Genomic DNA, 7804 nt, shown 5'->3' with positions numbered 1-7804 from the left:
ATAGTAGTCTTTTATGATCCTTTATATTTCTGCATTGTCTTTTGTAACCTCTCATTTTTCATTTATAATTTTGTTGATTTGAGTCTTCTCTCTTTTCTCTTGGTGAGTCTGGGTAATGGTTTGTCAATTTTGTTTATCTTCTTAAAGAACCAGCTTTTAGTTTCATTGATCTTTTGCTATTGTTTTCTTCATTTCTTTTTCACTTATTTCTGCTCAGATCTTTATGATTTCTTTTCTTCTACTAACTTTGGGGATTTCTTTTGTTCATCTATTTCCAGTTGCTTTAGGTGTAAGATTAGCTTGTCAATTCAATAATTTTCTTGCTGTCTTCTTTCTTGAGGTAGGATTGTATTGATATAAACTTCCCTCTTAGAACTGCTTTTGCTGTATCCCATTGCCTTACAAATAGCTGTGAAAAGAAGAGAAGCAAAAAAACAAAGAGAAAAGGAAAGATATACCCATTTGAATGCAGAGTTCCAAAGAATAGCAAGGAGAGATAAGAAAGCCTTCCTCAGTGATCAGTGCAAGGAAATAGAGGAAAACAATAGAATGGGAAAGACTAGAGATCTCTTCAAGAAAATTAGAGATACCAAGGGAACATTTCATGCAAAGATGTGTTCAATAAAGGATAGAAATGGTATAGACCTAACAGAAGTAGAAGATATTAAGAAGAGGTGGCAAGAATACACTGTACAAAAAAGATCTTCACAGCCCACATAACTGCGACGGTGTGATCACTCACCTAGACCTAGACATCCTGGAATGAGAAGTCAAGTGGGCCTTAGGAAGCATCACTACAAACAAAGCTAGTGGAGGTGATGGAATTCCAGTTGAGCTATTTCAAATCCTAAAAGATGATGCTGGGAAAGTGCTGCACTCAATATGCCAGCAAATTTGGAAAACTCAGCAGTGGCCACAGGACTGGAAAAAGTCAGTTTTCATTCCAGTCCCAAAGAAAGGCAATGCCAAAGAATGCTCAAACTACCACACAATTGCACTCACCTCACATGCTGGTAAAGTAATGCTCAAAATTCTCCAAGCCAGGCTTCAGCAATATGTGAACTGTGAACTTCCAGATGTTCAAGCTGGTTTTAGAAAAGGCAGAGGAACCAGAGATCAATTGCCAACATCCATTGGATCATTGAAAAAGCCAGAGAGTTCCAGAAAAACATCTGCTTTATTAACTATGCCAAAGCCTTTGACTGTGTGGATCACAACAAACTGTGGAAAATTCTTCAAGAGATGGGAATACCAGACCACCTGATCTGCCTCCTGAGAAATCTGTATGCAGGTCAGGAAGCAACAGTTAGAACTGGACATGGAACAACAGACTGGTTCCAAATAGGAAAAGGAGTACTTCAAGGCTGTATATTGTCACCCTGCTTATTTAACTTATATGCAGACTACATCATGAGAAACTCTGGGCTGGATGAAGTACAAACTGGAATCAAAATTTCCAGGAGAAATATCAATAACCTCAGATATGCAGATGACACCACCCTTATGGCAGAAAGTGAAGAAGAACTAAAGAGGCTCTTGATGAAAGTGAAAGAGGAGAGTGAAAAAGTTGGCTTATGGCTCAACATTCAGAAAACAAAGATCATGGCATCCAGTCCCATCACTTCATGGCAAAAAGATGGGGGAAACAGTGGAAACAGTGTCAGACTTTATTTTTTTTGGGGGGGGGTGCCAAAATCACTGCAGATGGTGACTGCAGCCATGAAATTAAAAGACGTTTACTCCTTGGAAGAAAAGTTATGACCAACCTAGACAGCATATTAAAAAGCAGAGACAGTACTTTGCCAACAAAGGTCCATCTAGTTAAGGCTATGGTTTTTCCAGTAGTCATGTATGGATGTGAGAGCTGGACTATAAAGAAGGCTGAGCACCGAAGTATTGATGCTTTTGAACTGTGGTATTAGAGAAGACTCTTGAGAGTCCCTTGGACTTCAAGGAGATCCAACAAGTCCATTCTTAAGGAAATCAGTCCTGAATATTCATTGGAAAGACTGATGTTAAAGCTGAAACTTCAATACTTTGGCCCCCTGATATGAAGAGCTGACTCATTTGAAAACACCCTGATGCTGTGAGAGATTGAAGATGGGAGGAGAAGGGAATGACAGAGGATGATATGGTTGGATGGCATCACTGACTCAATGGGCATGAGTTTGAGTAAACTCTGGCTGTTGGTGATGGACAGGGAGGCCTGGCTTGCTGCGGTCCATGGGGTCTCAGAGTCAGACATGACTGAGTGACTGAACTGAACTGAACTGATAAATTTTGAGTAATCATGTATTCATTGTCATTTGTTTCTAGTTATATTTTGAATGACAAACCTAGAAAGTGTATTAAAAATCAAAGACATCACTTTGCCAACAAAGGTACATGGTCAAGGCCATGGTCTTTCCAGTAGTCATGTATAAGTGTGAGAACTGGACCATAAAGAAGACAGACCACCAAAGAATTGATGCTTTCAAATTATGGTGCTGGAGAAGACTTTTAAGAGTTCCTTGGACAGCAAGGAGATCAAACCAGTCAATCTTAAAGGAAATCAACCCTGAATACTCATCAGAAGGACTGATGCTGAAGCTGAAGCTCCAATACTTTGGCCACTTGTGTGAAGAGCTGATTCACTGGAAAAGACCCTGATGCAGGGAAAGATCGAAGGCAATAGGCAAAGAGGGCAGTGGAGGGTGAGATGGTTGGAAGGCATCACTGATTCAATGGACGTGAACCTGGGCAAACCCTGGGAGATGGTGAGGATAGGGAGGCCTGGCATTTTACAGTCCATGGGGGCACAAAAAGTCAGACACATTTTGGTGACTGAACAACAACAATTTTTTGATTTCCTCTTTGATTTCTTCAGTAATCTATTGGCTATTTAAAAGCATTCTGTTTAGTCTCCATGTATTTGTGTGTTTTTCTTTTTTACAGGTTTTTGTTTCCTATAATTGATACCTAGCCTCATACCATTATCAGAAAAGGTGCTTGAAAAATTTCAATTTTATTAAATTTACCAAAGCTTGATTTTTGACCCAAGATGTAATCTATCCTGGAGAATGTTCCTTGTGATCTTGAGAAGAAAGTGTAGTTTTCTGCATTTGAGTGAAGATACTAACTAGGTCCATCTGATCTAATGTGTCATTTAAGGCTTGTGTTTCCTTGTTAATTTTCTGTCCTACTGATCCGTCCATTGATGTAAGTGGGGTGTTAAAGTCTTCTACTATTATTGTGCTATTATTGGTTTTCCCTTTCATGTCTGTTAGAGTTTGCCATATGTATTGACATGTTCCCATGTTGCTGCATAAATATTTACAATTGTTATGCCTTCTTGGGTTGATATCTTGATCATTTTGTAGTGTCCTTCCTTTTCTCTTTAATATCCTTTATTTTAAGATCTGTCTGATATGAGAATCGCTTCTTCAGGTTTCTTTTGATTTCCATGGGTTATCTTTTTCCATCCTTTGACTTTCAATCTGTATGCAGGTCTATGTCTGAAGTGGGTCTCTTATAGGTAGCGTATATAGGTCTTGTTTTTGTATCCTTTTAGCCAGTCTGTTTATTTTGGTTGGATTACTTAATCCATTTACATTTAAAGTAATTATTAATATATATGTTCCTATTGGCATTTTCATAATTGTTTTGGGTTTGTTTTGGTAGGTCTTTTTCTTCTCTTGTGTTTCTTACCTATAGAAATCCTCTTAGCATTTATCATGAAGCTGGTTTGATGGTGATGAATTCTCTTAACTTTTGATTCTCTGTAAAGTTTTTCTTTTTATGTCTCCATTAATTTTGAGTGAGATCCTTGCTGGGTAATCTTGGTGGTAGATTTTTCCCTTTCATTGCTTTAACTATATCTCACTGCTCCCTTCTGGTCTGGAGAGTTTCCACTGAAAGATCAGCTTATAAGGTTTCCCTTGTATTTTGCTTGTTGCTTTTAATATTTTTTATTTGTGTTCAATTTCTGTTAGTTTGATTAATATGTGTCTCAGTGTGTTTCTCCTTGGGTTTAACTCATATGAGACTCTGCACTTCTTGGACTTGATTGACTATTTCTTTTTCTACATTAAGAAATTTTTCAACTATAATCTCTTCAAAATTTTTCTGTACTTTTATTGTTTTCTTCTTCTTTTAGGCCACTATAACTCAAATGTAGGTACATTTACTATTGTCCTAGAGGTCTCTGAGACTATCCTTAATTCTTTTTATTCTTTGTTCTTTATTCAACTCTTCAGCAGTTATTTCCACCATTCTATCTTCCACCTCACGTATTCATTGTTCTGCCTCAGTTATTCTGCTATTAATCTTTCTACAGTATTTTTAATTTCAGTAATTGTGTTCTTTGTTACTGTTTGCTATCTCTTTATCTCTTGTAGGTCCTTGTTAAGTGTGTTAAATTAGCCTTGCCTTTTCTCTATTCTATTTTCAAAATTTTGGATCATATTTATTATCTTTACTCTGAATTCTTTCTCAGGCAGTTTGCCTCTTTTCTTTTTTGTTTATTTGGTCTTGTGGGTGTTTACCTTGTTCCTTCATTCACAAAATATTTCTCTATCTTTTCATTCTGTCAAGTTTTTCATGGATCTACATATTCCTTTCCAGTGGTCAGAGATTCCAGCCAGTACTCACCTGGTTCTCAGCAAGATCCTCTGCACCTGAAGATGTATTTTTCATGCATCTGTGGAGAGAGATGTACTCCATGCCCATCTATTCCTTCACCACTTTAACTCCTCTTTAAATGAGAGCTATCTGAAAGGACATGTCCAGTGTACAGTTAAAATGTGGTAAGGGATTTGAGGCAAAATCAAGGCTGGAAATATAGATTTCAAAAGACATCATAGCCAATAAGTGAAGCAATGTGAGAAATGAGATTCTTAAATATTCTGATGTTTAGATTAAGAAAAGAAACCTAGACAACATATTAAAAAGCAGAGACATTACTTTGTCCACAAAGGTCCATACAGTCAAAGTTGTGGTTTTTCCAGTGGTCATGTATGGATGTCAGAGTTGGACCATAAAGAAAGTTGAGTGTCAAAGAATTGACACTAAAGTCAAGTAGGTCTTAGGAAGCATCACTATGAACAAAGATAATGGAGGTGATGGAATTCCAGTTGAGCTGTTTCAAATCCTAAAAGATGATGCTGTGAAAGAGCTACACTCAATATGCCAAATTTTGAAAATAGCTTTGAATTTCCAAATTCCAGCAAATTTGGAAAACACAGCAGTGGCCACAGGGCTGGAAAATGTCAGTTTTCATTCCAGTCCCAAAGAAAGGCAATGCCAAGGGATGTTCAAACTACTGCACAATTGCATTCATCTTACATGCTAGCAAAGTAATGCTCAAAATTCTCCAAGTTAGACTTCAATAGTACTTGAATTGAGAACTTCCAGACGTTCAAGTTGGATGTAGAAAAGGCAGAGGAACTGGAAATCAAATTGCCAATATTTGTTGGATCACAGAAAGAAACAAAAGAATTCCAGAAAAATATTTATTTCTACTTCAGTTCAGTTCAGTCGCTCAGTCGTGTCCAACTCTTTGCGACCCCATGAATCGCAGCATGCCAGGCCTCCATGTCCATCACCAACTCCTGGAGTTCACTCAGACTCACGTCCATCGAGTCAGTGATGCTATCCAGCCATAGCCAAAAGGTGGCCAAAGTACTGGAGTTTCAGCTTCAGCATCATTCCCTCCAAAGAAATCCCAGGGCTGATCTCCTTCAGAGTGGACTGGTTGGATCTCCTTGCAGTCCAAGGGACTCTCAAGAGTCTTCTCCAACACCACAGTTCAAAAGCATCAATTCTTCAGCACTCAGCCTTCTTCACAGTCCAACTCTCACATCCATACATGACCACGGGAAAAACCATAGCCTTGACTAGACGGACTATAATAAAGGCTTTGATAGTGTGGATCACAACAAACTGTGGAAAATTCTTAAATAGATGGGAATACCAGACCACCTGATCTGCCTCCTGAGAAATCTGTATGCAGGTCAAGAAGCAACGGCTAGAACTGGACATAAAAGGGACTGGTTCCAAATCAGGGAAGGAATATACCAAGGCTGTATATTGTCACTCTGCTTATTTAACTTATATGCAGGGTATGTCATGCAAACTACCAGACTGATGAAGCACAAGCTGGAATCAAGATTGCCGGGAGAAAGATCAATACCTCAGATATGCAGATGACACCACCCCTATGGCAGAAAACAAATAGGAACTGAAGAGCCTCTTGATGAAATTGAAAGAGAGAGTGAAAAAGTTGGCTTAAAAATTCAACATTTAAAAAATTAAGATCATGGCATCTGGTCCATCACTTTATGGCAAATAAATGGGGAAACAATGGAAACTGTGACAGACTGTATTTTCTTGTGCTCCAAAATCACTGCAGAGGGTGACTGCAGCCATGAAATTAATAGATGTTTACTCCTTGGAAGAAAAGCTAAGACAAACCTAGACAGCATATTAAAAAGCAGAGACATTACTTTGCTGACAAAGGTCTGTCTAATCAAAGCTATGGTTTTTCCATTAGTCATGTATGGATGTGAGAGTTGGACTATAAAGAAAGCTGAGTGCCAAAGAATTGATGCTTTTGAACTGTGGTGTTGGAGAAGACTCTTGAGAGTCCCTTGGACTGCAAGGACATCAAACCAGTCAATTCTAGGGGAAATTAGTCCTGAATACTCATTGGAAGGACTGATGATGAAGCTGAAGCTCCAATACTTTGGCCACCTGATGTGAAGAACTGACTCTCGGAAAAGATCCTGATGCTGGGCAAGATTGACAGGAGGAGAAGGAGGGGATGACAGAGGATGGGATTGTTGGATGGAACACCAACTTGATGGATATGAGTTTGAGCAAGCTCTGGAAATTGGTGAAAGACAGGGAAGTACGCTGTTCTGCAGTCCATGGGATCACAGAGTCAGACACAACTGAATAACTGTACTGATCTGAAATATTCTGATCTAATTGAGCATATCATTTTCCAAAATGGTCTCTGTTTTTTTTGTCCTTTAGAGAAGCAATAGAATTCCATAAAACTTTATTCTTTACTTTTAAAATTGCATGTCAATCTCAGTATCATCATATAGTATAGAGCTTTTCAATATGACAATATAGTATACAGCTATTTTCATTTTTACACTTCTTCAAGATGCTGTAGACATCAGTGTGCCCTGTTTGAATGTTTATTGAAGAACCCACTTCCACCTCAAAGAAGGGCGGGAAAAACAAACAATTGCTACTAGAAATCTGCAACCAGTTTTTACCTAAGTGATGTTCAAACTAGGAGTTATTTTGAAAAATTATGTAAAAGGAACCTTTGTAACAAAAGTACCAGTATATTATTGTGGACAGCTATAGAATAATCTGAATATCATTTAAACACAAAGGTAAGAGAGCTATTTTGTAATGCAAATTTTACAAGATTGAAGTACTTTGTAATGCTGAAGATTTTGTTGTTTTCAGGGATAAAATATAAGAAAGAATCTGATATGAATTCATTGGCTATGATACCGTGCAGAACCCTGTGGGGCTCCTGGGCATTGAAACCTTTCTATGTCCTTAATTTCTTAGTTACAGGAAATATGCTTTATTCAGCCCCTCTGACCTTCCCTGAATTCCAAGGTGCAAGTTCAAACAGTTGCTAATTAGGGAAAAGAGAGGATGCAGAGACAAGGGAGGAGCAATCAAGAAGACAACAGTGCAGCCTTGGAGCAGGTTCCTTGTTCCTCCTCAAATGATGCACACAACAGTATCTTTGAGCTGTTTTGCAGACACTGAAAGCCCCATCAGGTGGAAGAAGTTA

This window comes from Bos grunniens, chromosome 23 (assembly GCF_055505025.1).
Source record: "Bos grunniens cultivar Pamir isolate PY7600 chromosome 23, Bosgru_T2T1.0, whole genome shotgun sequence".
NCBI classification, from domain to species: Eukaryota; Metazoa; Chordata; class Mammalia; order Artiodactyla; family Bovidae; genus Bos; species Bos grunniens.
This window is presented reverse-complemented; position numbering follows the sequence as displayed.